We start from the raw sequence: 16,545 nt of genomic DNA on the forward strand, positions 1-16,545 counted from the left end.
GAAAATTTAGCAGCGCTACGTTCACTAGAAGGTGAGTAAGTGCTTGTTATATAGGCAGATATAGGCAGCCACTATCACTGCCCGTATTACCCGCAATCCTATACATGTTAATATTGCGCAGCGTAAAGGTACGATAGGCTAACGCAGGTACCCTCTTGAGCACGTTTGCACGTTCTCATTTGCACAAATGAACGTGTTTAACTTAGCTAGCAGTTCGTCCGCCTAATATAAATAGTAGTCTGCCTCAGCTAATGCAAGAAAGCAGAAAGTAAATAGAAAATGCACCAGAGGACGCCTAAGCACTTCTTATGAGTTGTGAATGCGAAAGCATTAATGTCTACCTGATCGCCGCCGAGCTGTTCTTCGAGTTTTGCGCTGCGAGTGCCATACCATATCGGTACGTGCTGCCCGAGTAAGTAAGCAGCAGCAGCCTGCGATGCCAACGCCGCATGCCACCGACGTCCTGCGCGACGAGAGACTGAGGAAACAGCAGCGGCCACCAAGGCCGGCAAGCGCACGGAGCAGATCAGTGAGAGAGAGAGAGGTATGGAACACGCGCCGGATTTCGAAGAGAGGAGGTGACGTGGCGTCGTGGCGATGTCCTTTCCCGTCACGCGACACCTGGCGCGCTATCGGGGCAGCAGGTGTTCCCTTTCGCCCACACCACTCTGTCGAGGCGCGCTCGTGATGCGGCGTCGCAGCCAAAAGGAATTTAGGGGTCGTTTCGCCCTGCAGACTACACTGCAGACGCCGGTTTGTTTTCGCTCAATTTGAACCTTTCGCATCAAAAAGTAGCGTTTTACAGTGTCGGTAGTTCATTGGAAGCTTATTTCTAACACTTCAGCAGAATTGCGTGGTGGGAGCGGATCACATGTGGTGATCAAAGAGAGAGAGAGAGTGAAGGGAAGACGGAAAGGCAGGGAGGTTAACCAGACTGAGTCTAGTTTGCTACCTTACACGTGGGGAGGGGAATGGAGAGTGAAAGAGGGAGAGAGAGAACTTAGGTGTAGGATGTCTATAATCGGGCACTCAAGTCTGTTGTCCTCAGGTAGCGAAAAAGCGCTCGAACTGTTTTCTGGGCCAATGAACTGTGAGGCCAGGCTCCCAAGATCTTCGCTTCCGTAAATGGCCTGTCATGCAGTCTATTTAAGGCACACTGGAGACTCTCACGTTGATTATCGAAGCGAGAACAGTGGCACAGAAGGTAACTGATGGTCTGTTCACACTTGCACTTAGCGCACATTGGTGAATCCGCCATTCCAATACGATAGCTGCAGGAGTTGGTGAATGCTACTCCTACCCACAGCCGACACAGCAGTGTTGCGTCACGTCGTGGAAGGTTCGCTGGTAATGTAAGTTTCAGTGATCGGTCGAGGCTGTGTAAACGACACTTAGAGTTCTGTGGTGTATGCCAGCAACCTAACGTGACTGTACGAATGAGATTGCGAAGCTCTCTTGCAGCGTCGACTCTGGATAAAGGTATAAGGAGTGTCGGTGAGCCAGCCTGGGCACGTCGGGCAGCGTCATCGGCGAGGTGATTACCAACGATGCCACAATGTCCCGGCAGCCACTGAAATATGATATCATGTCCTCTTGCAGAAGCGCAATGGCAGGTTTTGTTGATTTGTGACACCAGCTGTTCATAATTGCCACGTCGTAAACTTCGCAAGCTCTGGAGGGCTGCTTTCGAGTCACAAAATATGACCCATTTGTTGGGCGGTTCTTTTTCAATGTATTCGACAGCAGCGCGAAGAGCGGCCAGTTCAGAGCCTGTAGATGTCGTTACGTGTGAAATCTTAAACTTGATGCCGACCGATTGAGATGGTAGGACAACGGCGCCCGTAGAATTTTCCGAGACGGAACCATCCATGTAAACATGAATTCCAATGTGATCTAATGTGAAGTTCCAATGTGATCTGCTTGAGAGCCGCGGTGGTCAGGCTAGCCTTCTTCACTATTCCTGGAACAGCAAGGTACACAGGAGGCTTCTTCAAGCACCACATAGGGGATGGCGTTCTTGTTGCGGGTGAGTGCCTCAAAGACAAAGAGTGCTGGTTAGCCGCAATTGATCTGGAGAACGCTGCCTTGGGTCTTTTCTCAGGCAAGCGAGCGAGATGGTGGTCAGGGACTCTGGATATATGGCGAAAATGCACCCGGAGTGCGTCGATATCTACATAGGTCCTTATTGGATGGTCTCTCGCGGTGGCAATTGTTGCCACGTTTGAAGCATTTCGAGGTAGCCCGAGACATGTTCGAAGGGCTTGGCCTTGAATGCTCTGTAGGACATGGATGTTAGTTTTGTTAGCATTGGACAGCACTGGTGTGCTGTATCGCAAGTGTCCTAGGAAGAGCGTCCTGTATAGTTGAAGCATAGATGCCACGGATGTGCCCCACGTTTTATCGGCAAGAAATCTTAGTATAAGGGAGATAGAAATACGCCTCTTCTTCAAGTATGTGATGTGGGGGCTCCATGAAAGGTCTCTGTCTATAATAACGCCTAGGAATCTGTGAGTTTTTGCTTAGGAAATTGGTTGGTTGTCAACAGAAATGGTGACCAGCAATACGGTGCCCTTACAACGTCAAAAACCTCATGCAAGCCAAATCTAATCCAAACCAAGACTTAATTCAATTACAAACAGTTGCTTCTATGGTGCTCCCAGTCATTCAATCCGTCTTCATAGGCCATCGTAGAAGAGGACGATGAAGGTGTTGCTACATTGTTTAAGAACAACAGGCCTATGCGAACGGCTGTGGCCTGAATTTTTGTTCATTTGAGGTCAATGTGATCCTGTGCTGCTGTGATAGCGTGCGTTGGCCGCGTGTCTGTGCTTCCTGTTTTCCTCGTCTACTTTCTTATCTATCTCCACTGCCTATCATTGTAGGGTAGCAAAGCAGATCTTCCGTTCCGGTGAACAACCCTGTCTTTCTCCTTTCTGACATCTTTCTTTCTTTCTCACGCAGTGCTAGAAACGGCAGGGCTGTTTTCGCGTCGTGTCACCCGGCAAAGAAAAAAAAAAAGTACATATTCGACGAGACATTCTCGGCGAAGCATCATATGTACGCTTTTCCATACGTTTGCTCGTTGCGCTTGTTCTTTCTTTTTGCGCTAGCAGAAGGCGGTGAGGCAGCTGCCGTTCGATTTCCGTTCATTTATGACCCTTCTCACGTAGGCGTTCCCTGCTGCCGTGCTTAGAGTCAATCATGTCTCTCTATTTTTCGCCGGATAGAACATGCAATCTACTAGGCTATATATAAACTCCCGGCATTTGCGACGCGTCAATGATATTTTTTTTTCGATCCGTTTCCTAGATACCTACTAAAGCTTGACATGGCCCCTGCCATCTAACACTTAAACATCAGTAAGCGCAAACCTAGAGCTGCAAAACACGATGTAATCGAAAACAGTAATACGAAAGCTATACGTACGCTAAGAGAGACATCACGACGACCAAAGCATCGCACGAAATTGGCAGACGACATAGGCTGAGAAGTAAAATGTGCATGAAACTCTAACTAGCGTTTCCCTTCCCCAAGACTGCTATCTTGGGTTTCATCATAGTACGTTCACGATAACTCACAAACACAAGTGACTGTATGCGCATCTTACAGCGAAGCTGTATATGGTTAGTTTCCAGCGGTTGGATGTCCGTATACCAAAACCCGTGGGCCAATCCCGAAGATGGTACAATACCAGATAGTGCAATACCAGCTGGCTTCAAGCACTCCGCCAATTTGCAAAAATAAGTTTAATATCTTGGGTCCAAATGCAATCCGCATCAGATATTAAGCTGATAAGAACAGATATTACACTATGACCCGCGTCGGCCATGTCTACGAGACCAAGAAAGACGTTCACCGGCCAATTAAAACTTATTAAAAGACAAGACGTTTCGGCTTCCATACGGAAGCCATACGGAAGCTTTGGAGGCTTCCGCATGGAAGCCGATGTACGTTTTGTCTTTTAATAAGCTTTACGTGTTGGTTGTACGCCTTTCTTTGTCCTGTCTGATCCCGATCAGACGGGCTTCCCTCAAACTCTCGATTAGGGCCATGTCTACGTTCGCACCACCGTCTCTTTGTCGGCGGTCCAAGCGTTTGCGTATCTCCTTTCCTTTCCTTCCGCTCTCCCGTGGTGCCGGTCTCGTCGAAACGTCATGCGTGTCTAGTTTTATCCGGTTCCTCGCGTCGGCGGTGCCACCGTCCACGCGAATGTATAAAAAAATAACGGTAAATGAGTCCATACCTATGTTCCAAATTCTGTGTCACCTCTGTGTCATATGCTAAACAGCTTCGTTGGTGATCCGCCTTCACAGAACGGAATGGCTAATGTTCTTTTTTTTAATTTCGTGGCACGTGCGATACCTCCTTCAGAATGCACAGTGCGCAGAATGCGCAGAATGCTAAGGCACATTAAGGAACAAGCAGAGAAGACACAACTAGCGCTGGGATACCAACAAAATGTTCAAAGCCAAAAATTTGAAGCTTTGCTCAAATTTTCGGAGCTGCGCTAGATTCGACGCATAATATCTAAACATTGCCCATCACTGGCTAATCACATCGCCCTCCCCTTACAAGTGCGTGTCGCACTGAGACCGCTCCAGAAAGGCGCATATAGACATTGTCAGGGATGGAGTGATCGCGCTCAATCAGTGGCAGCTACATTATTAGTTATAACAGTAACATGGAGCTATAGCAGTGGTGGATAGTCGTAGAAAGGAGTCATAGTAATAGCAGCAGCAGCTCATATGCAGAAAGAGATAGGGATACTTTTCAAAGACTCTTTAAAGGAAGTATGACCATGTACAGTCGCGGACAGAATAAAATGGACCACGGGATCTCCGAAAACGTTCAATTCCCGAGCAGCCTGTAGGAGTAACCAGTAAAACTGCCCACGACAACGTTGTTAGCATATTCTAGTCGAGGTCCAAAATGCAAATACAAGATTGCGTTGTGAGGTTGCGAAGATATTCAGCTTTTTCTTAGATTTCATGGTCCATAATATTCTGTCCGCGACTGTACATAGGGACGATTGAAAAGGACCGACATTGTCTAGAATAGATGGTGAAAGAAAGTGCTAAAAGTACGTAACACCCGTAACAGTGGTTACACCAGATACACTAATTTCCGCGGCAAAGGTGCTATGGCGTTTACAGCAACTGCGGCTTTCGTTGCGACTATACTTCTAGTAAAAGAGGTCATGCACCTTTGATTTCGTTATTGGCGGACATCTTATTACGCAACTAAAAGGCAGCAAGTATAGTAACCCAAGGGCCCAACACAAGGCCCACCAAGCACAGTTAACACACCCGCCCGCTACCAGCTGCAACCTGCGGCTATTTCCGCTCGACGTCCCGAAAGAAGTCATTTCGTCGACGGCATGCATACATCGCATGTCGGGTTGACAGCCTTCTTTTTCAGTCGCGCTCGGGGGCGTTGGCCCGAGGACGTGCTGGCCGGGATGGAGGGGGTGGCGGGATCGAGCCTTTCACCGAGCAACGCGGGCGACCGCGAGAGGAACACGAATTAATGCAGCGCGCACAACCCTCGTCTCCTCGACTCCCGTCCCCGTCGGACGTGACGACAGCGCCCCTAGTGCGGCCACAACGCTTGGCCGTCGATCCGTGTACGGCGACGGAAAACCCGACGCTCTCACGCGCCTTCGGAAAGGAAGGGGTGCACGCGGGGGCGGAATTTAAGCGCCTACGCTTTGCGTAGGACGTCGGGAAGGGGGGGGGGGCGGCGTTCGCATGCGAACACGGGCCTCTAGCCGGAAAGGTTGTGGGGCGCTTAATGACAGGCGTTTGCAGATTGAAACTGGCGGCAGTATACAAAACAACCCAACATCAGCAGCTATAGAAGACGAAAGCTTAAATAAATAAATAAATAAATAAATAATGACGCCCGTGTAGGTCTTACGTACACCCTTTAGCCTCCTATGTTAACGGTACGTGAACTAAAGCGGCAAGATCACACCACAAATGCACTGAAAAAAGCGACGGAGTGGGGCTTTCTTTCCTTCTTACGCTCGTAATCGCCGTGAGGTTGAATCAACGTTTACGCGGATGCTTCCTATGCAACGGCAAATATCTGCCAGTATCCAGAGTCATCTGTGACCTTCCTTTGTCTCCCTGCTTCTTATTTCAGAGTAGCGCACTGCAATCAGTCGACGGGAAAGTTAAGTGAAATGGTACGAGGTTCATGGAATGATGGCAAAATAATCAGAAAAAAATGTCTATCCAACGAACATGTTGGAATCTGTGGGAAGCCAAGATTTATACAAATGGGTATATACCAACGGCGACGCGTACCAATGTATTTATTGTCATTCTACGCAGTGTGCGGTATAAGTCATTGTTTATGTTTATTTATAGCAAAGACCACAACTTTAATGTCAGGCAATTTTCATATTTATGCACCGTAAGTATATGTTCACAAGCTATGTCAATATGCAAACACTGAATCAGGCTGATGCAGAATACAACACGTCTCACGAGGACGAAAACGATACACGATGCTTGTCGAGAAAACAATGGCGAGGACAGGATGTACGCAAAGCGATGAACGACACACACCTAAATACAGTTAAGGAGGAGGAGGAGGAGGAGGAGGAAATGAAGAGAGAAGGCAGGGATGTTAACCATAAATGCGTCTGGTTGGCTACCCTACTCTGGGGGACGGGAGAAAGGGAATAGAAAAATGAGATAGAAGGAGGGGAGGGGGAGGAAAGCTGCCGTGGACTCGCGCACGCACGCGGAGGGCTTGCGCGAGTAAAAGGCGTTCACACAGGTGAGTCGCCTTCTAGAGACAAAAGTGCCTCCACAGCTTTGTGGGCCGACGAGCGATGGGGACGGTCTTCAAGCAGCACCTGCACATACAACGGCCGATCGTCCAGTCGTCACAATGCCATAGATAATGTTTGTCTTTCCGACTGAAATCGATGACATTGGCACAATAAATGTTGGATGTTCTCTTCGACGCCGCAGACGTCGCATGCAGCACTGTCGGTCAGTCCAAGCAAAGTAGTGTACGCCTTCGTGAAAGCCACTCCCAACCACAGCCGGTACAGAAGCGATGTCTCACGTCGGTGAAGCCCGGGTGGAGGTCAGAGTTGGAGCGAAGGGTTCAGTTCGTGCAACCTGATGCGCCTTATATTTGGGGTGTTTGACTCCGCTAAAGAGGGCTCGCGCGCTAGGTGACGAAGCTGCCTTGCAACGTCTGTCCTGGAAAGAGGAATGCGAACGCTGTGTTTTTCTTGATGTAACTCTCGGACAGCTTTGTCTACTTAATCATTTCTAGTGATTCCGCAATGGCCAGGTAGCCACTGGAAAATAATTTTGTGGCCTTTCTGTTTGACATCATGGTGATGAAGTTAGACAATTACGCGTGTTAGCTGTTCGTCTAAATACATGTAAAGATTACGTACCTCTTGCGACCTGAGCAGAGGCTCGAGAGACACCTAAAGACAAACAAGCGGTTCCTAAGAAGCTAAGTTAGAACAATGACAATCATATTATCTACATGTGAATGATCGCTGTGCCGGCGCAACTTGCCGATACCTGAAAATGCGGTCATTAATAGACGTTATCTGTGTGCTCTTAAACAACCTGCCCACTATGGATCGGCTCCAAGTGCTATGCATGTTCTCGACACAAAAAATAAATAAATCGCGGTGTTTTACGTGCCAAAACCCCGATATAATTACTAGACACGCCGTAGCGGGAGACTCTGCAATAATTTTGACCATCTGGGTTTCTTTAACATATACCCAATGCACAATACATCGGCGTTTTCTTTTTTTCTTTTTGTTTTTTTGCCATTCGCCCTTAGAGAAATGCGGCCGCCGAGGCTTGGATTTGATACCGCGACATCGTGCTTAGCAGCGCAATGCCAAAGCCAATACGCAACCACGGCTGGGCGCGTGTACTCAATGCAGTGCTGACATTCCATGAATAGAGGAATAGTACACGAGATACCATCGTTTTGTGTACCGAATATAGGCATCCCAAATACGGCTCAACACGCAGAAGATGGCGCGTTTCCTTGCAACAGCTGGCCTGTACGAACGGCTGCTGCGTTTCATCGTAATATTGTTAAATATCGCACTGGTTCTTTGCCTTCACTGATTGTCTACTCGCTCTTTTCCTTTGCCTTTTATTCTTCCTTTTACCCTCATTCGGTGCAGAGCAGCAAACCACTGATATTTCTATGTGGTTAACTTCCCTGCTTTTCCTTTTATTCCTCTCTCCTCTCTCTACAAGCGAATGTGTGTCTTTTTAATGAGCAACTATCACAATCACCCATCGCGATAGTTCAGTGAGAGGAGCCGGGGGACGCTGCTGCTGAACACCAAATTATAATTCAATTTCCGACCTCGGGCCTCCCGATGCGAAAATGAGTGTACTGTTTGTGCTTACGAGGATGAAAATCTTAATTAGTTAACCCATAGCTTGATGAGCACGAAATAAGTATACATATTATAAGAAATAAAGTAATAAGTGGGATGTCGAAATAAAACAGTGGCTTGAATTGTGACATTTTTAATCGGCAGCGTAGTCATGCATTGCACAGAAATGGAGACACTACCACACAACCTTGGCAACATGACTGACGCTCAAACTAAGCAAAGAAAAAAAAAGAAAATAGCCATGCTCATTGCCCCAGGGACTCCTGCAGCATGGAAACAGCCAAAAAAAGTTCTTGCTTCGTAATCTATGGTATAATGGCCAAGCTGAAAGTAAATGTACGGCAGCGAATCTAAGACCTTGCATTCCTCTTCAGTGCATGCTTAGAAGCATTAAAGCTCTTAGATTTTTAAAGATTAGGCGTGAAAATCAACGGGAAACACCTCAACAGCATGTGGTTTGCAGGTGACATTGTCCTGTTCAGGAACAGTGAAAATGATTCAGCATCTTCACTGACAAAGTGCAACACTTGGTGTGAAGGTTAATATGGGCAAAACTAAGGAAATGTTCGATAGCCTAGCAAGAGAAGGAAGATTCGCGATTGATAGTCAGTCTCCAGAATAACTGAAAAAGTCCTTATGTCTAGGCTGATAAGTCACAGCTAACCCGGATCATGCGAATGAACTTTACAGAACAATAAATATGGGTTGGAGCACACACGGCAGGCATTATGAAGTAATGGCCAGCTGCTTAGCGCTAAGCTGGAAGAAAAGGTGTACAATTATTGCATTCCGTCGGTGCTTAGATATGGCGAAAATCTTGTAGGTTACGAAAGAAAGTTGAGAAGAACGTGAGGACCGCGCAGCGAGAGGTGAAACGAGAAATTATAGGGCTAAACGTTAAGAAAAAGGAAGACAGCGGCATGGATTATAGAGCGAGCGTGGGTAGCCGATATTCCAGTTGCAATTAAGAGGAAGAAGTGGAGTTGGGCAGACTGTTATGTAATGCGTACTTATAGATAAACAGTGACCTGTTAAAGTTTAGGAAAGGGTGCTAAGAGCGGAGCAGCGCAGTCGAGAACGGCAGAGCAGTAGGTGGTGTGATGAAGTTTGTAATTTGCAGGCAGAACCCCTTGGAATCAGCTTGCAGAAGACAATGGTAATTGGAGATCGCTGGGACAGGTTTTGTCCTGTAGTGGACATAAATAAAAGGCTACAAAAACATACATACGTACATGTATGTATGTATGTATGTATGTATGTATGTATGTATGTATGTATGTATGTATGTATGTATGTATGTATGTATGTATGTATTACATGCATTTTGCTTCAAGAAGCCTGTAAAGCGTGCTTCACTACAACATGTGTGTTATTGCAAAAAAGCCTACTCTGAGGAATAAAAGTGGAGGTGTTTAATGGTAGTGTCGCTAGTGCACATGACGTTGACGGCGATGATCGTGATGACAATGAAAAAGTATTCTTCCTAGAAAGACAAAAAGAGACACGTCTGTTCTATATGGAAGTATTAGATGAAAGTCGTTCACTTGCAATCCTTCCGCGCTGCTAAAGTCGTGATGTAGCTTGTCGTGCATGTTATAGGGATGAGTAGCACGTTTATGGCATCTAAGGATGATGCATTGCAGGCAGCACACTTCAAAAAATTGCGTTGACGGTTGACCAGCTATCAATTCGCGATATTTGTGCTGAACGTCTCTTGGAGGCCAAGGATTGGCATGCGCGCTTGCGTTTTAGAGCGGTTGGTAATCTCTATAATGCGACTGCGGAGCCCCACATCTGCCAACTGGAGATAGTCAAGATGTATGAGGTCTTCGTACAGTGGCAAAGTTTCCTGAACGTCAAGCATCCAGCTGGCGGCCGATGTGGTCTCTTCACTGTTGAAGCCGGCAGAGAATTTTTTGTCATATCATTCAAGCGACGATTTGAGTGGTAGGTCCACTGATAGCATGTCAATGAAAGCAATGCCAATGATTATATCATGACCATATTATCGTAAATATAGGTCGGTCTTACACTTAAAAAAAAGTGTCTGATGATTTTTAGGATCAAGTTGCTGCGACAATTCTCGTAGTTCCGCTCCTTAGCTGCTTCTGTAAATGAACTGCAGCAGAACTGAACAACGGAACTGCAAGTCTTCTGTAAAGTACGAGCACGCGTATATTAAAATGTCATCAATTTTAACAGAAAGCTTGCTATAGCTACGCATATGCTGCTCGTACAGGTGGTTTATGCACTTTTGCGGGAGATAATTCTTGCGGACGGCATAAGCTTATATTGGAAACTCGAAGACAATCGTGTCGTATTCGAGGACAAATTCTTTTTTTTATGCTCTGAAGTGTTTGTGTTCCCAGATATCCATAATCATATATGTCGCGAAATACGCTAATTCCGCATTTGAAGCTGGGAGTCCCCATACTGTTATCAAGGATGTTCTACGAAGCATTCGTCAACACAGTGTTTTGGAAAAAAATCGATTCATAGGCGTAGAACTGATTTGCTGATTACTTTGGACCCGTCAAGGAACATTACGGCTTGAAAGCATACGTGGTGAAGACCTCTATTTTGCAGCCTGTAAAGCAACGTATTTCTTTCCGCGTCCAACACCAAGCGCTACTGCAAGTTGACCAAGTCGGAACGATTAGTAAACGATGTGCAAAACAGCGAAGACACAAACTAAGATAACTGCCCAATGTTGACGTGAAGATTCTTAGAGCGTGCGAAGATGGTTGCGGATTGCGTCAGTTCCCAGAGCGGCAGCGATCGCAGCACTTTCCACATGTGTGGAAGAAACTACGCGATCCAACCAAATAGAAAATGCAAGCGATATTAAATACATATTGCATAGACCACGTTAAGCATAATACATGTTGCATACATTTACTTGCTGACTTTACGCATGGTAACATTAATCAGTACGCGCACATAAGTCTGTGTAAGAAAGCGTGGTTTATACAATAGATCTTTGCTCAAGTATTTTCCGGGATCGTTCTTGAAGAATGGTACAAGTGGTGCCCAAATAACCTAATTGCAACAAATATCCGCCTTCAAGAGTGTAATTCTGTTGGTAAAGCGAAGACCTCCTGTGCCTTAGTCCCCAAAGTTTCTCATGCTTGGTTGGACCGTTTCTAGAAGAAAAAGGTGTGCCGAAATCGTAGACTGAGTAGAAGTAATCTGTACTCCACGGTCGCGAGAGTAGGAGAGCGTCAGTCACAGCTGCGCTTATATCGTGGACACCACACATGAAGCAGCGCATGAAGCATGTGATTGAGGCTTGAGAGGAAGCATTAGCTCAGGGCCAACCTTGATGCCACTATATTAAAATGCATGTAAATACATGTTTACGCATAAAACACATTTACAATACAACCGCTGCTCGCTCAAATGCAATTTGAACGAAATTTATTGCATTTTAGAGAGAACAGGCAAATTCTGCTGACTGTAGAAAGCAGAATCTGCATACGGAGTTAGCCCCAAGCTAAAGCTCCAGCATAAGAGGAAGCTTTAGCCTGGGGCCAACTGCGATTTCTCTGTTCAAGTACATGTAAAAGGCGGATGTGTTTTTATGAGACAACTACAAGAGCGATTCGAATAACATTTGTCGCATTCGAGATGGAAAGCTAAATTCTTGTGACTCTATGAAAGAGAAGTTTGGTTTATGACCTGTATTTATATTACAAAAATACCTGAAAATTGCAATAATTTGGAAAAAGAAATGGCGTACGAAGTTTACAAAGAAGTAACTTTGCGAAAAAAAAAGAGATATTGCAGTTATGTAAGCTGCATCTGCTGTATAATATAAAGCAGGCAAATTGGATATATGAGCTTACAGCTTACCAAAAAAATATTAACGTTGCTTACGAGGGTTTTGCAAAAGTTCTGCTCACAGATTAGTAGCAAATTTCAGAGCGATGTATAATAATTACATCAGTTTCGGCAGCTATGGTTGTATTATTAGGTCCAATTTACAGAATTGTGATATTGTCCCTTAGTGTTGAGTTGCAGGATAGTAAACTTCATACTCTAGCTGTTTCATTAATTTTGAAAATTTTAAGAATTTTTAAAGAATTAGTAGCCGAAACAAAACATACACTCCCTAGAGTCACTAAATTTTAGTTTTTCATTTTAGACTTGGTTTCGAAGTCAACAAATCTCATTAAGGTTGGTGCAGTGATTGCAGAGAAAAACAATTTCAACGTTCCCATCTATTTAGATAGGGGCGGCAACACTAAGATGTCCTCCTAACGGCTTCCAAAGCTGAGGCAACAGAAAGTAAAGTGTCTTTGGAAATGCAATTTCGCTCACGCAGCGACCGCACTGCATATTTTCCAGACCTCCGTCCTGAATGAGTAACGGTTGCTCAACGGCCAGCACGTTGCTCCTCATTGGCTTAGGAATCGTCACGTTTTTTCAATGCCTGAGGTGCAAAACCAAAGTTCCACGCCATGTTTGCATGTACGGTCGTAACGCCCTAGTCACGTCGGAGAGAAAAAAATGCTATCGAGCCTCACTAGAACATCTAGTCAATCACAATCCTAAAGGAAACTTGATGAAAAAAAAGGAATATTGATGCATGGTCTACAAGTTCCCGATAATCTCATGACGTGCGCTATAACTTGTCATGCTTCCCCTGGGATTGGCTTGGACGACAACGACGTATCTGACACCGGTAGCCAGTCATTCGCGCTAACATTAAAAAAAAAATCCTGTTCTCCACATCATCGCGCACCGTCATTAACTGCCATTAGCCGCCGCGAGCTCACGATCACCAAGCGTGAGAAAAATTGGCGGTCATCAACTACGCTAGCCGTAGAAATGTCGACGTCCAGGGGTTGTCCTGGGACTTCCTAATGCAGTTCAACGTGGCTGTTCCGTAAGTGCTTTTTTCTTTACTGCGACAGCAGTTAGGAGCTCAAAAATTGGTTTGCCTTGTCCGTCCGTCCTGTCCGTCCCGTCCGTCCCGTCCGTCCCGTCCGTCCCGTCCGTCCCGTCCGTCCATCCATTCTATTACACTGACGACTACAGTAGTCGTCATCAACGAGACTTTTTTTTTTTCATCCAAAAGCATTGTAATTGCCACAGCATGAAGAAAAATAAAAACTTCTGCACAGCTGGCTCCACTGGGAACCCATGTCAGTGCAGGAATATACATTTGGCGGGCATGAGAATGGGCACAAGGTGACGTCGCGAAATGGCGTACAAGACAAAGAGGCGTAGATGACAATGACGATGATGACCCCTAAACAAAGCGCATGCCCACAATAGAAAATAACGTGGTTGGTTGAAAACAACGTCGAAAGTATCGACAAGGTCAATTCCAATTGCGACGTCGCAATTACAACACCACGGAGTTTACACAGTAGCTCACAGTATTCACAGGCACCACGTATATAATAGTGCTGCAAGAGAGAGAATAAAATCGCTCAAATCTTGTAGGTGACCCGGCGTCACTTCGCTCGTGACAATACTTGTAGAAGTTTTGGCATCGGGGTCTATTTGAAAGTTCCAGGCGACACATTCGCAACGAGTCATTGAGCCCTGAAGGTCTGAATTCTTCAACAGAACAACTGCTTTCTCAGCTGCAGCCTAAATTTTGACTTACACAAATACTGAATACAAAAAAAAAGTTATATAAGGAGACTTAAAACCTGAAGGTCGTGTGAAATACCACGCTACAGTCAAGTCACGCATGTAGGTCCTTGGACGTTGTCCTACTGCACGACGGAAACAAAGAAAAGTGGCTGTTTCACATAAAACAAACAATAATCAACAACATGTACCACGATTATCCGAATTAATTATACTTAAATTGTGAAATGTTCAGTCACCACGAACACAAAGAAAAGATTTGCGTAAGCATTTAATCGAACAATTTCGAATAAAAGGTCTTATAAAGCTATGTACTTTATCTAATTCAATATAGTCTACTTAGACAAAGGGAGTCTCAGATTGTTTAAGTATGTCCATGCATGTAGTTCAATTTTGACGACATTCATTACTATGTCGTACAGAGAGTAGGTTGCGCACATCACAAAGAAGAAAATGTAAGAAGGTATCTATTCCACACTACTATTTCTGTACTATCACATATTACCTTTCAAGTGTGGTAATAAATGGTAATTTCGTTACTGTTATTCTAAATTATAGGTTCATATACAACCCCACCCTACCTCCTAAAAAAAAACACCTTAACGGCTGGTATCTCCTACAGTTCCGAGTACTGGGTATACGTAATTATTAGAGAAAGAAGCAGGCAACCAAAACGAACAAGAAATAAGATGCTGCTATCACAGTAAATGAGTTCGGAGTCGAAGGAATCGCTGAAATCTCTTGTCCTTTTTGTTTGTGAAATTTATCCCATGAAAGGTTTAGGATTGCGTAGCAAAGCATAGGAACACTACCAACTGCGTTCCAGTGCGTTTATAAAACATAGCCACCATATCTCTTTCCACCCGCTTCTCGTAACTCCTAAGAAAAGGAAACTGTCATTCGGCTCCCTTGTACTGAGAAGGCTGGAGCTTCAACGACGGTAGTTTGGAAGTTCTCAAATGATAGCTCTTATTCGTTTCAACATCTACTCGTCATCAGTGAGTATACCGGCAACTGACATCAGTTAGCAGAATGGAATAGAAGGACCGACTGGCCTCGCCTGGTAGTTCCTCTGCAGAACATACACTGAATACTAATTTCCCGAGCGCGGGTATATGGTCCCTGCGCAATATTGGATCCTCGTCGAGCAGTGAGGTGTGCAGATGTGCTAATAACGTCTGACTCCCGGTTTAGGGTGCGGTAACACGTTATTAGCGGCGGATTTCAACAGTCATTCGCGTGCTCGGTGCTTAGTCAAATCTTGGCGTAATGACGTGCATCAGTGGCCATTGTAGAGAGTCTCAGCAAACGCTGGACCGGCGTGGAGCTGGAGCTCTGGGTGGTGCTGACAGAAAAAAAAAGAAACTTGTTTCTACGTTAACCTCGTGGCTCTTCTTGGCATGCCACTGTCTCGTTGCTGTGTGTACTTCATTCGGGACCACTCCACGGACTAGTGCGAATTTTGTCCACTTTTACAGGCTGGCGACCGCTCCAAGTTGCCGCTCGCGTTGAGTGTTTGCGCCACCTGCGACTACCGTACCCACAGTTCCCGCTTTCGAAACGACTAAGGTTGATGAAACTACTTTGTCGACAAGCTTCGGTCCTAGGACTAAGCCTATTGCCAATGGTCATAATGCGATGCATTCTTTTACGAGTTCAGCCACTTTTTTTCTTTCGACCAGGCAGGCAAACATACGTTCGGGCGGCGGGGTGTCTCACTGATCTTTGGGGTCATCCCAGTGATAGTGCAACCTATCTCACCGTTTTCGGGGGCCGGTCCAGGTGATTGTGCAAACTAAAATTGTGACACTGGGTATTTGCCCCTGGGGCGAAAATATATGTGCAACTTCGTATGTGCACTGGCTATGTGCACTGAGGTCACTGGGTTTTAGTTTGCTCTCAAACTTCAATGAGAAACAGCCTGTCTTACTTATCATAAATACAAACACTGCAGTGTGCAATCTCTACATAACCATTCGCTACACAAGTTGCATTTTTCAGTGATTCGCATTATGCTGACGGCAATTGCAGGTGAGTCCGCCATGTTTTTTTTTTTCTTTCTAGAAAGTGCTTATTTGTAGAAGGCGCAGACTGGATAGTCCGGCACTAGCGGACGCGGGGCATGGGCATACAGAACAAAGGAAATTACCATTAACGATGCGTACAGCGGTGTTAGGCTTTACATGGACTTCCTGATACATCGCGATGACGGGCACATGTAGCTTCCATTCAGATTTGGTCCATTTTCGGTGTCATAAATTCTAGCAGTTTCCCCAGTCTCACGTCACCACGCAGCCTTGCTTTGCGTGCGTAGCCGCTTATGCGATGGCGTCGAACGCACCTTCAAAAGCCACCCTCTGCACGAGTTACAGATGACGATTCTCGCAACGAACAAACAAGCCTCAGCATTTCACAAAAGACAGTTGGGTCGTGGAGCGGAACGATACGTTCTGAAGGCGCTAATAGTCTTTTTTGGATAAAAGTGGTAGTGTGCTTATTTAATCTTTAATGAAATCTTGCGAAACAAGTCCGAAATA

The 16,545-nt window shown here is 45.6% G+C and overlaps 1 non-coding gene across 1 annotated transcript; it reads right to left on the minus strand.

Moving 5' to 3' along the window:
* Positions 1–3,657: 3,657 nt before the first annotated feature.
* Positions 3,658–3,852, minus strand: LOC135897795 (U2 spliceosomal RNA). Its single transcript, XR_010563154.2, has one exon. It is a non-coding gene; the product is annotated as a U2 spliceosomal RNA (small nuclear RNA).
* Positions 3,853–16,545: the final 12,693 nt, after the last annotated feature.

Source organism: Dermacentor albipictus, chromosome 1, assembly GCF_038994185.2.
Source record: "Dermacentor albipictus isolate Rhodes 1998 colony chromosome 1, USDA_Dalb.pri_finalv2, whole genome shotgun sequence".
Classification (NCBI taxonomy): Eukaryota; Metazoa; Arthropoda; class Arachnida; order Ixodida; family Ixodidae; genus Dermacentor; species Dermacentor albipictus.